The sequence below is a fragment of the Natator depressus genome, chromosome 14, assembly GCF_965152275.1.
Source record: "Natator depressus isolate rNatDep1 chromosome 14, rNatDep2.hap1, whole genome shotgun sequence".
In the NCBI taxonomy this organism is placed as follows: Eukaryota; Metazoa; Chordata; order Testudines; family Cheloniidae; genus Natator; species Natator depressus.
This window is the reverse complement of record NC_134247.1, coordinates 4626266-4639817: the sequence shown is the minus strand read 5'-3', so window position 1 is coordinate 4639817 and position 13552 is coordinate 4626266. Positions and strand designations below refer to the sequence as shown.

At 44.4% G+C, this 13552-nt stretch overlaps 1 long non-coding RNA gene across 1 annotated transcript in view; it reads right to left on the bottom strand.

The window, feature by feature from the left end:
- The window catches only part of LOC141998630 (uncharacterized), a 630544-nt gene that overhangs the window by 320897 nt on the left and 296095 nt on the right, over window positions 1–13552 (bottom strand). The window contains exon 4 of the long non-coding RNA XR_012641872.1: window positions 7323–7459. This is a non-coding gene — a long non-coding RNA (uncharacterized LOC141998630). The remainder of the gene's footprint in view (window positions 1–7322; window positions 7460–13552) is intronic.

Below are 13552 nucleotides of genomic sequence, written 5' to 3'. Positions count from 1 at the left end.
GTAAAAGAAGTGGGAGCGAGGACTCAGATCCTTTCACTAGCCCACTTCACCGGGGTAGTGCAGAAGCCAGGAAATTTCCCCACAATAGCGGGACTATTCCCCCGCTTACACTTTGGCCATGACTCAGGTTTGAGTCCAAGCCCCTCTTCCGTCCACACACAAATCAGTCTTGGGTCAGCAAGCTCCCAGGACCCAGACATAGTTGCTGTGTCTCCATTTCCAACCTTCTGCTCGCCTGTCCTTTTCTCCCCCCAGTTCCTGTCTTGTCTGTTTAATTGTAGGTTCTCTCTTACTAAATGTGTCTACAGCACATAACAGAATTGGGTTCTGGTGTCAATAGAGGCCTCCAGGCATCTCTGTAATACAAACAGTAAGAACTGGACATTTTCCAGAATTATTTGGGCTTCTTACCTATGCAAAGACACATCGTAAGTAGAGCCAGTTGACAGCATTCATTTCATTTCATTCATTTGGGCATTTTTTAAAAAGTACAAATTTTCAATTTTTTTTTACATTTTCCAGATTAAAATAGTTTTTCATTCTTTTGGGCTTCCCCAGTTTTTTATGTTTCCTTTTCCTCCCCTTTTTCTTCCTTCCATTTTGCCAAAAGGTGGTAGAAAGGCAGAAAGAGAAAAAACAAAACGCTAGGAATTCTTCAGGTTGAGGGATTTTTGAAAGAAAGAACCTTTCATATTTTTAAACAAATATTTTCAGAAAACATGTAACATTTGTGACCATCCCTCATTCGACATTTCACAAGAACAAGCCTTCTTGTGCAATTTCTACTGTTATCTGCTTCTGATAGATGCAGAAGTGCCACAAGAACGACCTTTCTTTTGTTATTTGGCATTTCCAGTCCCTCCTCCCCCCCCCCCAGGAAAAAAATGAAAAATAATATAAAATAAATTAACAAAAAATTTCTGAAAAGTCAGCAGGGTTTGGTTAACAGAAAAAATTGGCCTAATTCCTTATGACGGTTTTCTGAAATGTCATTGATTTTAGTGGAGTTATTCCTGATTTATATTATATTGGTATAAGTGACAGGAGAATTAGCCTGCACCTAAGTACTGGGTGCAGCGGGGGTGTTTTAAGATAGAAATGAATGAGTTCGTTATTTTGCAGAAGATCTTTGCATACTAAGAAACTGGAATATAAAAAAAAAAAGAAAAAATCAAGCAAGAGGTGGCATGAAACATACTATTAAACCAGTGTAGCCTTCCAAAGGTGTGAGAGTTGTGATAAGTCCTGTTTAAACTTTACCCAGAGCTAAATACCAAATGTCAACAGGCGTTCATGCCCAAACTCTCTGATCAGGCCAGACAAACATCCAATCAGAAGCATAAATCAAAGCTGAGACATAGTCGAAGGGAGGCGGGAATGTTTCGCTCTCCAATTCCCAGCGGGTTATCCTCAGCCAGTTCTTTCCCCTTCATCTATTTATACAAGACACCCTGCCACATGTATCTTTGTTTCCCATCAGGTAAACAGGCACAGTGAGTAATAACTGCTAAGTGTACATCATGTACCAAATCCACACCAACTCAAAAGGGCATCTCCAGCGTACTGTGAAAAGAAAAGGAGGACTTGTGGCACCTTAGAGACTAACCAATTTATTTGAGCATAAGCTTTCGTGAGCTACAGCTCACTTCATTGGATGCATAAAGTGGAAAATGCATTCCGATGAAGTGAGCTGTAGCTCACGAAAGTTTATGCTCAAATAAATTGGTTAGTCTCTAAGGTGCCCCAAGTCCTCCTTTTCTTTTTGCAGATACAGACTAACACGGCTGCTACTCTGAAATCTGTCAGCATACTGTGGATGCAGCATGCTTGTTTGCCTTTCCTCCAGGTCCCATCTACCTAGCAAGCATTAGGCCAGGCTCATGAACTGACTTCCGTCCAGCCACTTTCTTGAACACTAGGAGGAAAAACATTCCCTTTCTAAATCCTTCAGCTGGAGGAAGATAACGGCTCAAGAGGCGGCAGAGTGTTATAAACAGATTCTGCTGCCTTAGTTCACCTTCAGTCCCTGCCTCTGTCTGTGCATACATGGCTTACATGATTAAAGGCAGTTGTTAGACCATCATATTGCTGCGGGTGACATAGTGCATTTTGTAACAATAGCAAATATATTTCAGGTCTGTTCACAATGGCAAACATTCCGCCTGTTTTATAACCTGTCTCCGCCTAGTTTGAAGCCTCTAATCGGGTTAGTACATATATTCATGAACATCTTATGACATAATATACTTTGATCTGATCCAAAGCCTTTTGAAGTCAATGGGACGCTTTCCATTGATTTCGAAGAGCTTTGGATCAGGTCCTTAAATCCTCAAGTGACTTAAATTATAACACTCCTATGTCCATACAGCGAGTTTTTTTTATTATTGGGCTGAAGAGAGGCTAGAAAACACCATCTGTCATGGTAATGTCTTTCTTTTCTATATTTCTTTTTTCCCTTCCTCTTTAGAAAAAGCATGCTCATTCGAAGCAGGCAACATGTTTTATTAATTGATGGCAAATAATCCTAAGATAAAATGTGCAATAAACTTTTTAATGAAAACATATGGTGGGGAAAATTGATAGGGTTGAGCCTTCGAAGTGCAAGCTTTCCTTGGGAGTACTGTTATAAAAGGAGATGCTGTGTGCAGAGGGACCGGCGTGCTCTCAGAGGAGCTGAAGGTGGGGACCAGCTTCATCTACTCTGGGGAGGTAGGCTAGGCGTATTAACTGCCATGGCAAGGTGGGTAGTATTTTAACCTGAGATGGACCCAAGCCACAGAATTCAGATACGGACCTGTCTTCCGCACATCCCAAAGCCTGGGGTTTCAGAGCTTGTCTATATGCAGTCATGATGGTTTAACTGAAGATATTATTTTAGTCTGTCCACAAAGCTGTTAGCACTAGTTTAACGAATTCACTCTTATTCCAGTTTAAACCGCTCTGAGCTTAAGTCAATTAGAAACACGTTTAATCTAACCTGACGTAAGCTGCGCTTAACATGAACTAAGAGCTTTGCAGCCTTTGACCGGTTTAATTGAACCAGTGTGAGTTTGTGTGTAGATCTGGTCTTGGGGTGCAGCCTACTGTAAAGATAAGAGCTAAGTCCGATCTTGGCTATGAAGCTACATCCCCATTAACTTCAGCAGATTCACTCCTGGTTTACACCAGGGTAAAATCTTAAGCTATCATATAGCCTCACTCTAGACATAGTGGGCGAGATCCTGCCCCCATTGAAATCGGGTTTTGTTGAAAATGGCACTGCAGTTAGATCAGAGGGAATCTGTGCCTGGCTCTGCTATGACTCATGCCATGTCTATACTACGGGGATGACAGCAAGGGTACAGTAGCATGACCCTGTAGTGTAGACGCAGCCTACCAAGACAGAATGGGTTTTTCCATCGCTGTAGGACCCAGTGGTTGCTAGCTCGATAGAAGCATTCCTCTGTCAATCTAGTTCCCTCTGCACTAGTGGTTAGGTCAGCATATGCTCCAGGATGTAGATTTTCACACACCTGAGTGCCACAGCTGTGTTGACCTACATTTTAAGTGCAGACCAGGCCTCACTGGGGGACTCAGGGCAAGCCATTTTATCCCCACTGCCTGCCTCACTTTCCCTTTTCGCAAAGCTGAGAAAACAACTAATACTCCTATTAAAAACCATTCACTTCAGGCCAAATCCTGGAAAACTGAGCCAAGTGTGAGCCAAAAGGAAATGCCGCAAAGGACACAGGGAGCTTTCCTTCCCAAGACCAACCCGTATAGCCAGTTTAACCATTAAGAGTGGGATTTTTACAATGTCTAAGGCCCAGCACCTCAATGGTATTTAGGTGCCTCACTTCCATTGGATCTGTGCCTAAGTGACTCAGGGGCACAGAAGCAATTGATTTTCAGCAGGACTTCTGGTCCCTTGGGTGCTTCTGAATATCCCATCCGAAGAAGCTACCCTAAATGGTGATGTTCTGAAAGCCAAACACACACACTGCCTCAACCTGCTACTCCCAGATGTGCCTGAGAAACCAGACAAGTCTTGCAGGGAATGGTGAGAATTGGTTGATGTGGCGAGCTGCTCCCAGCTTTTGGCCCTTGTGAACGGGTTCTTTGTGCATGAAATGCACTACTGTGCCAGCACAACCTCCGTATACCACTTGAGTCTTGCTTAAACTCTCAGAATAAGTGGGACTTGCACGGAGCATACTCCAGGTGCTGGCCCTCCTGGTGACACACCATTGGCCATGGCCCCTAACACATTTCAGTGTTTCAATGCAGAGAGACCCAGACCTCAGGGGAGCAGTACAGAATCACAAATAACATCTTATTGCCTCCTCTGAGTCTCTGCATGCCACTTGCATTATTGCCAAACCTAACCATTCAAAAATCATGAGTCAGGCCCCAAAACTCTTGTGATTAGCTTCAAAAATCAAGAGATTTAAAATCATAATAATAGATTTGTGGTTCTTCTAGGTTAAACTCGGGTTCCATTTTCAAGCTTTTCTCCACAATCACAAGGGCTACAAACTTACCTTTTAAAAACAACAAAAGCTGACATTCACATGACTCCAGGAGCTGGAGCCTTAAAGAAAACATCAAAGAACATGAGATGTGTGATAAAAACACAGAAGTGGGCAACACTTCACTTTTTCTACCCAGTCATTGTTTGCTGGCCCTGATCCATCAGTCATGAGATCCTGGTTGGGGGTCAGAGGTGCCAGTTGGCCCTGGTAATCTATTAACCAGAGTCACATAAAGGTATTGAAAATATGGAGGCACCTGAATTCACTAGCAGCTTTTGCTGGCTTGTCCAGTCGTTCATTATTAGTAACATTGTTATACTGGCACCCGGAAAAAAACGAGTAAGGTCCATCCATCTGAGGCCTTTCTTTCCCCGGCCCCAGGCAGAGTTGCAGAAAGGCACCGACTGTGTCAGACGGAAGCACAAGCCCCCTCTTGCCAAGAGGCTGTAAACCTCCTGGCTCCCGGTCTCATTTATCACCTCAGCGAAGGTCCTGTGGAATTCCACTCATTCTTCACAAGGACTTTCACCGCTCAGATCAAACAAGGGAGTGACATTCCCGGGACAGCATGTGTAGGCGGGGAGGTGGGGGGAAAGGCTTAATCAATCCAGCAGACTTTCCCACACTTTTTTATCAGGGTTTTGACACAACAGGTCAAGGACCTTCTAATGGTGTCAAAGGTGCTTTTCTGGCCTAATAGGCATTGGCATTGACAGTGGAGATTTTTAACCTCCCTACAGGTGGTCCCTCCACCACAGTGGTGATAGGGCCACTCTACTGGATCCTCTCTATCCCCTGAGTAGCTAACAGACATGCCATGCAGGAATACCCAAGTATTATTTGCCCATCTTTTGGAATTCAGCTCTTAGAGCAAGTAGAACCCACTTTTTATCTGTCCAGCCACCATGAGACGCACCAGGGCTCCTTCTGCATTCCACACATAGACATGTAGAGACCCCGGAACATTCTCGGGAAGAGCAGTGAGTTCCTGTTGACAAGACGCACTTCCAGGAAGATGGGTGGTGATTAAAGAGGTCCAATTTCCCTGTGATTTACAGTCACTTTATGTCCCTTGTAACACCGTTAATTTAAATGGAGTTCCTCCTGCTGTATGAACATGTACGTGAAAAATGGTCACATTTACATTTCCCAGGTATGTTACAAAGCACCAGCTTAAGAATCACAGCACATTTATTTAACACGAACTGTACCATGGTTTCAGAGACAGGCAGTGAGGTTCTGTTTTGCAACAACAAACAAGACATTTGAGAGTATAAGGCCTGTAGAAATCGCTATGGACCAGATACCATGGTGAGGGGTTGACTAAGAAGACAGATATAGATTGGAAAGGATGGATGCTGGTAGGTGCATAACATAATCTCATTATGACCCACCCCAAAATAACTGATGGGCAGACCTTGTAAGTTTCAGAAGTTAGGTTCTGGTTCAGATACATTTCTAAAAACTCAGAATCTCATCCAAACATAAAGAGTCTGCAAACTTCAGCTAGGAAACTCATTACAACCAGATTTCTCACCCACTTTCTTGGACTGGTCAGATTGGAGATACATGGGAAATAGCTCTACTTATGGGTACTTGGCACTTCATTTTATAGTCCCAGCTGAAATAAGGAAGCTCAGAGGTTGAGAGGGAACATGAAAAATAACTCCTGGCGGGGGAAGGTAATCCAAATTTTTTACAAACTTCCCAAAAGTCTGGTTTGAGTTTTGGGGGCAGTTCTACTGTGGTTCTTATTTTACCCACCTCTACCTAAAACTAAATGCCTATCAGGGACCCAATCCCCGAGTGGGAGTTCTAGCTGCTATTGCACTACAGATAAATAATAATAATGGGTTCCTGGAACCTAAAGGGGAAAGTTTGCTCCACCAGCTAATAAATGGCTGTTTTGCAACAAGACCCAATTAGAAATCCTTTCTTTGTTTCACAGTGTCGGGTCATGCAGGGTACGAAGCCCCCTCAGCTTCCATGTACTAAAAAAGAGGAGCTGAGGGCACCTAGCAGCTCTCCAAAGCATTCAGCGCCACACAGGATCGGGCCTTAGGATCTGAACGCGTTCACTGGGGTAGAAACTGTACAGAGTGTTCTGTATCTTTTGGCAGGTATTCACTGTTTCTTTAGTTGGGGTTAAGGATACTTCTCCTCCTCATTGGCTGGAATGTCAAAGAAAATTCATAAATCTTATGTAATTTTCAGGAAGTGTGTCTCTGCAAGGAGACTGGAAATGCAACTTGCAGGCATGTCGTGTTTTGTTAACATCTCAGTCAGTAGCCTGTCTTAAAGTAGCTCTGTCAGGCCAAAAAAATTGACCCACTCTAACGTAAAATTAATTTGGGCCTTTAGAACTTCAAGGAGAGCAGCAAATATGATTGATTTAATTTTTTGCAGGCCTACAATAACAACCCGCTTTCTCCTCACGATCGCAGGCACAAGCCTGCATGAAGCACTTTGCCCATCTGCTCCCACTGACTGGATTCAGTACAGGGCAGTGAAATATACAGGTCTGTTGCTCCTCGAAGGAGACAGCAGGAGGGGCCTTGAAATTTCATTTCATGGCTTACAAGAAAGCTTCACGCACAGCAATGAGAACAAGTCCAGTTGCTAATGCTTAAAGGAGTGGATGGGGAGTCAAAACTCCCAGGTTCCATTCCCAGCTTTGCCACCAAATCATTGCCTGACCTTGGACACGTTACTTAACTTCTCTGTGCCATTGTTTCCACATCTGCAAAGGGGATAAAATACACCACTCTGGCCAACACCTTGAGAGCTAGGGGCTACGAGGTTCAAACTCACGTGCTGATTGTTGGAGCCATGGGCGCATGGGACCCCAGTAATGAGCGAGTGCTGAGAGAACGTGGAGTCGGTCAACGCTACGCTCAGCTGATGCGGCAACTCATGGTGTCGGACGCCATCAGATGGTGGAGGGATATCTACATAAAACACATCACCAGACATCAGCAATACCAGGAGGGATGAGCTGGAGTGCCGATCAGAAGTGCAGTCGGGAAAGTAACTCAAATACTTTCCTGATGGACTGTTTTTTTCTAAATAGACAACCTATCCCAATTTCTCAATTACTGAGGGACAGTCTTCATTCATTGATATATTTTTCTTTCCGCCACCATCTCTCTGTATTACTTTTTTCATGAGTAATGTACCCGAATACTTGGATGCTAAATATCTAAACTGTATTCTTAAATTCATTCACCTAAATTTGGGTTTTTGCTGATTATGCACTATATGTATCTTATGACTTTATCCACAAACACAAGGTTTGTTTTTAATCTAAGCACTGTACCCAGATGTACAAACACTCTTTTCTCTACCTGCATATTATATAATTTTAACATTAGCTTTAATAAAAATTTTAAATCTGTATCTCAAAGGGGACTTGTGAGGCTCAATTAGGGCAAGTGTGTCCCTTGCCCTACATGTGCCCACAAAGGGGGAGTAATGTTATTATAACTAAGCCTCCCCCTTACTCCCTTATGCTGGCTTCCTGCATTGCCAATCGCAGCATGGGGGTTGGACAGACTGGATTCCATGGGACCACTACACCACTGTCCCACACAGACATAGAGGTGAGCAGGGAAAGAGCAAGCCATGGCCAGAGCCTTGGTTAAATACCTCCTCCCCCAGTGCACAGGTTAGCACATCTCAGTCAGCACAGAGTATTGATCTGTCAATACCAAATTACCTTCCTCTGCAAGCAAAGAAGGAGCCAGGAACGGAGATGATTCTTATATATCCCTGGTCTGTTCCTGGGGTGATGCAGCCACATGCTGCTCCTTACTTTTGGCCATGAGCAAAATCACAATTTTGCCCTTAATTAAATGTTTTCAAATCTGGAATGCTGAGATAAAAGATGCTACATAAATTGTACTATTCTGTCTGAATCTTTTTTGTTTATGTGTACAGACAGCCTGCAACCTAAGTAACAAGTCAAAATTGTAGTCCACCTTGACAAGTGTCCCCCTAAAGCTGTTATTTCAGGCAGTGGATTTTCCAAGTGTGGCACTGTGCTGTTTTGGCCATTGCCTTTAATAGCACTTTAAAAAACATTACTACTGTTTTTAGAATAATCACCCCAAACAGCACAGTCTTGCTATTGTAAGAGGGAGCGTTCAGTTCTGGTCTTATGTTTTCAGAAAAAGGTTGCCCAGCCCTGGTAATTAGCTCAGTCTGTCTGCACTGGGTTTCTCCAACTTCTCATGAAAATACTCGTAAGGTTTTGAATAGATTTTTTTTTCCATAGCACTTTTCAGACTTGATGTTTTCCAAAGTGACTTACAAAGCAATGGGCTTGGTCTGTGCACTGCAAGCTCAGAAATAGCTCACACATGGCCCTGGAAACATAAGACTGTTCTATGGGGTCAAAGAATACTTGTCAAAACCATGGCGTTCTCCCAAGGAATGGAAACCCAGTAGAACTTCTCAATGGCAAGCTGGTGCCTTGAAGACATCATTCTTTTCCTGCACTGTGATCACCGTAACAGGGCTTTAGCTAAAGATGGGAGACCCTCATCAGGTTCAGGGCCCTGGGCAGATAAGCACACATCAGCTCAGAAGCGTATCAGAACCTCTTGAGACAGAGCTAATGCAAATCTCATGAGATCAGGTTTTTCCTCACAAGATTTGCAGTGGGCAAGTAAATGAAAAATAACGGAAACAATCTTTCCAAATGGAGGCTCTTTGGAAAGACACAAGCACGTCAGCCCAAATCCTCAAAGAGATTTCGGTGCCTAGCAATCAGTGGGAGTTAGGTGCCTAAATAGCCTTGAATCTCTGGAGAGCTACTGACTAAAACCTTGATTCAGCAAAGTACTTAAGCGTGTGATCAGTGGAACAATTCATGTACTTCAAGTGAAGCACCCGTTTAAGTACCCAGCGAAATCAGAGTCTAAAACAAAGCACTGAGCACCCAAACCAGATATTCAATGCTACAGCATATAGAGCATCATCAAAATTAATAGTCTGGCCTTGAATCTGCATTTAGGTGACAAAAGCTCTGGCAGCACAGAAGACATACATTTCAAACTGGCTAGCCGCATAGCTGGCTAAACTTACACAACAGAATGTAATGGCCATAAAGGAATCATTAGGGCATTGGCAACTCCTCTCTTCTTGTCTGAGGTATGATTATTTTGCTGTTCTCTTGCAATATTTTTAACAATTATAAGAATTTATACAGCACCTTTCATCTTGGAGGATCCCCAAGCACTTTAACTAAGGCTACATTTCTCAAAAGTGGCTAGTGATTTGGGGTGCCCAAATTTTTTGGGTGCCCAACTTGAGACACCTTAAAGGGACCTTATGTCCTGTTGGTGCGTGCTCAGTACTTCCTGAAAAACCAGGCCATGTGTCTGAGCCTTCTTCAATTTGGGCATCCAAGTCACGTTTGAAAATCTTGGCCAGTTTACCTGCCCAGAAATCTCTTTATCCACATGGGAAATGCAGCCATTTCGGGACTGGAATACTGCTCCTGTAACAATGCACAGCAATGTGGTGTGCTGTTTAGGAGAGGAAATGGAAAAGAATACCATGTCCAACTGAAACTGCAGGGGGAACTCCAGCAGAAAGAATGCAATTACCAAAACTAGGATAAACAGGACACTGGGATTAAAACAAGCCCTGTTCTTTCAAAAAGTTCCATGGGATCTTTAAAAGACAGGAAAGAGGGTCCAGTGGTTAGAGTTAGCTAGTGGCTAGCCTGGGAGCTGGGACACACAGGTTCAATTGTCTGTTCTGCCACAGATTTACCATGTAACGCTGAGCAAGTCAATTAGGCGCAGGTCCTCAAAAGTATTTAGGCACCTAACTCCCACTGAAAGGCCTTAGTCTCTCTGTGGCTCAGTTCCCCACCTGTAAAATGGGATAATAGCACCGCCCTGCCTCACAGGAGTGTTATGAGGGTAGTGCATGAATAATTGTGACTTGCTCAGATACCATGATGATGCGGGCCATGTAATTCCCTAAGATAGATACCAATTAGGACATTGTTTTATTATTATTTATTGGTCACTGAAAGGTGACATCTGCAAAATGTCCGCTTCACATGGGGCAAGGATTCAGTGCTGACTCAGAGGTGGACGCCTTCTGAACCACCAGTACTATTCCCTCCAGTACCACAGGTTTTGCTTGCAGTTCTTCCTGCTTAGTTGGGGAGCTCTGACAGCCACGTCAGTATCACTGAACACCACAAAGGCCAGGAACCAGAACCTGTTCCGCCCCAAGATGTATTAAAGGGACAGCAAGAGGTGAATTTTCAAAGTGTGCCATCAGCATTGGTTTAAATGATGTTCCAGATATAACACCATGTCTGAGGCTTTAGAAGGGGAAGTAAAAGGGCTGACAAACCCAAAATTTGCGGGGACCTCCAGCCTCTCCCCTATCCCCTTCTGCACACATGTTGCGGGTTTCTCCGAGGGATAGGTATTACTGTATATTCTGCAATACCCAAAGACTGGTCTTAACTGTGAATTCCCTACATTCCATAGGATTATGCTGGTCTGACTCAGAGTATTGCTACGCTCCAGTCAGAGGTGTGATTGCAGCTCGGTTAGCCACGTTAGCTTTGATCTAGTTAGTGTATCTAAAATAGCAGTGACGTTGAGGCAGTATGGACCTCAGCACAGGCTAGGAATGTGAGTACGTACCCAGGGTTCCAGGCAGGCTTGTACCGCCCATGCTGAAGCTCATGTCATTGTGTCTTCCTAAAGCTAGTGCAGGTATGCCTACATAAACTGTAACCCCACCTGCCAACGGCAGTGTACACATACCCTGAGAATTCACTTCCATGAGCTTCCAAGACAGCAACATTCTACTGGAACAATCAGACTGTCGGCACCCAGTAGGACAGGATCATCCTTGCGGGAAACAGAATTTTCCCAGAAGCGGGAATTTCCCAGAATTTTCTCAGCCACAAGAAATAAGAATGACAGAGAAAGTTACCTTGAATAAATGGGTTTGGTATTTAGTTATGAACAAGATGAAGCCTTCTAAAGTCTGTTGTAAGTTGCAAGCTGGTTCACAGTCAAGCTGGAAGGGCATATCAAGTGGGGTCCTGCAGGATCTGTCCTGGGTCTGGTTCTATTCAATGTCTTCATAAATTATTTTGAATAATGGCACAGAAAGTACACTTATAAAGTTTGTGGACGACACCAAGATGGGAGGTGTTACTAGTACTTTGAAGGACAGAATTAGAATTCAAAATGATCCTGAAAAATTGGAGGACATGGTCTGAAATAAATAGGATGAAATTCAGGAAGGACAAATGCAAAGTACTACACTACAGAAGGAATAATCAATTGCACGACTGCCTGGGAAGGAGTACTGCAGAAAAGGATCTGGGGGTCACAGTGGACCTTAAACTAAATATGAGTCAACAATGTAATACTGTTTCAAAAAAACAAAACATCATTCTAGGACGTATTTGCAGTAGTATTGTAAATAAAACATGAGAAGTAATTCTTCCACTCAGCACTGATAAGGCCTCAGCTGAAGTATTATGTCCATTTCTGGACAAATTGGAGAAAATCCAGAGGAGAGCAACAAAAATGATTAAAGGTCTAGAAATAACCTATGAGGAAAGACTGAAAAAACTGGGTTTGTTTAGTCTGGAGAAGAGAAGACAGAGGGGAGACATGATAATAGTCTTCAAGTGCATAAAATGTTGTTTTAAAGAGGAGGGTGATAAATTGTTCTCCTTAACCACTGAAGACAGGACAAGAAGTAATGGGCTTAAATTGTATCAAGGGAGATTTAGGTTAGGAAGTTATTCCTAATGTCTAACTGTAAGGGTAGTTAAGCACTGGAACAAATTAGCTTGGGAGGTTTTGGTGTCTCTGTCTGTCATTGGAGTTTTTTAAGAACAAATTAGGCACCTGTCAGGGATGGTCTAGCTAATACTTAGCCCTGCCTCCGTGCAGGAGACTGAACTAGACGACCTCTCGAGGTCCCTTCCAGTTCTACATTTCTATGATTCACATATACACAGACAGACACACATAAATACACCCCTCGGTCACACATTGACAAGCAAAACCTCTATAAACTACGTACGTAGGTCTCCTACAGGCTGTGAAGACAGATCAATAGATCGATAGACAGCCTATTATACAGTCATAGCAATCATCTCCAGGTGGCTAAGTTCGCTCTAAGCTGTGCGGCCCCACAACTGTGCAGCAGGCTATCAAGGGCTGCGCAGGCAGGGAGAGGTGTCTCTCTCCTGGCCCTTGCCCCAGAGCTGCCTTGGCTGGGGAGACGCGTCTCTCCCCCGGCCCCGGGTTGCTGCTGTGAGAGAGGGCTGGGGGGGGAGTCCTCTCTCCCCACTGCAGCCCCAGGGCAGCCTGCACTCCAAACCCCTCATCCCTGGCCCCATCCCACAGCCCACACCCCCAGCCGGAGCCCTCACTGACCCCTCCACCCCACATCCCAATCCTCTGCCCAAGCCCTGAGCCCCCTCCCTGACCTTGAACCCCTCATCCTCAGCCCCACTCCAGAGTTCTCACCCCCCACATCCCAACCCTCTGCCCCAGCCCTGAGCCCCACCTGCACCTTGAACCCCTCATCCCCAGCCCCACCCCAGAGCCCTCACCCCCAGCTGGAGCCTTCACCCCCCACATCCCAACCCTCTGCACCAGCCCTGAGTCCCCCTCACACTCCAAACCCCTCAGCCCCACCCCCACCACACATCACCTCCATATTGGTGCACATAACAAAATTCATTCCTCACATGGATAGAAAAAATTAGAGGGAACATTGCTACACAGACACTTTCAAGTTGTTTCTTTTTGGGTATGTCTACACTGCAGCTAAGTGTGTGCTGCCCAGCACAAGTAGACAGACGCGTGCTAGTTCTGCTCGAGCTAACGCACAAAAAATTGCCATGTAGCCGGAGTAGCACTGACAGCAGCTCAGGCTAGCTGCCTGTAGCCAGGGGCCCACGTGGGTTTGTATTCAGGCAGCTGCCCACTGTGCTACCCCTGACTACACTACTATTTTTAGCATGCTAGTTCAAGCAG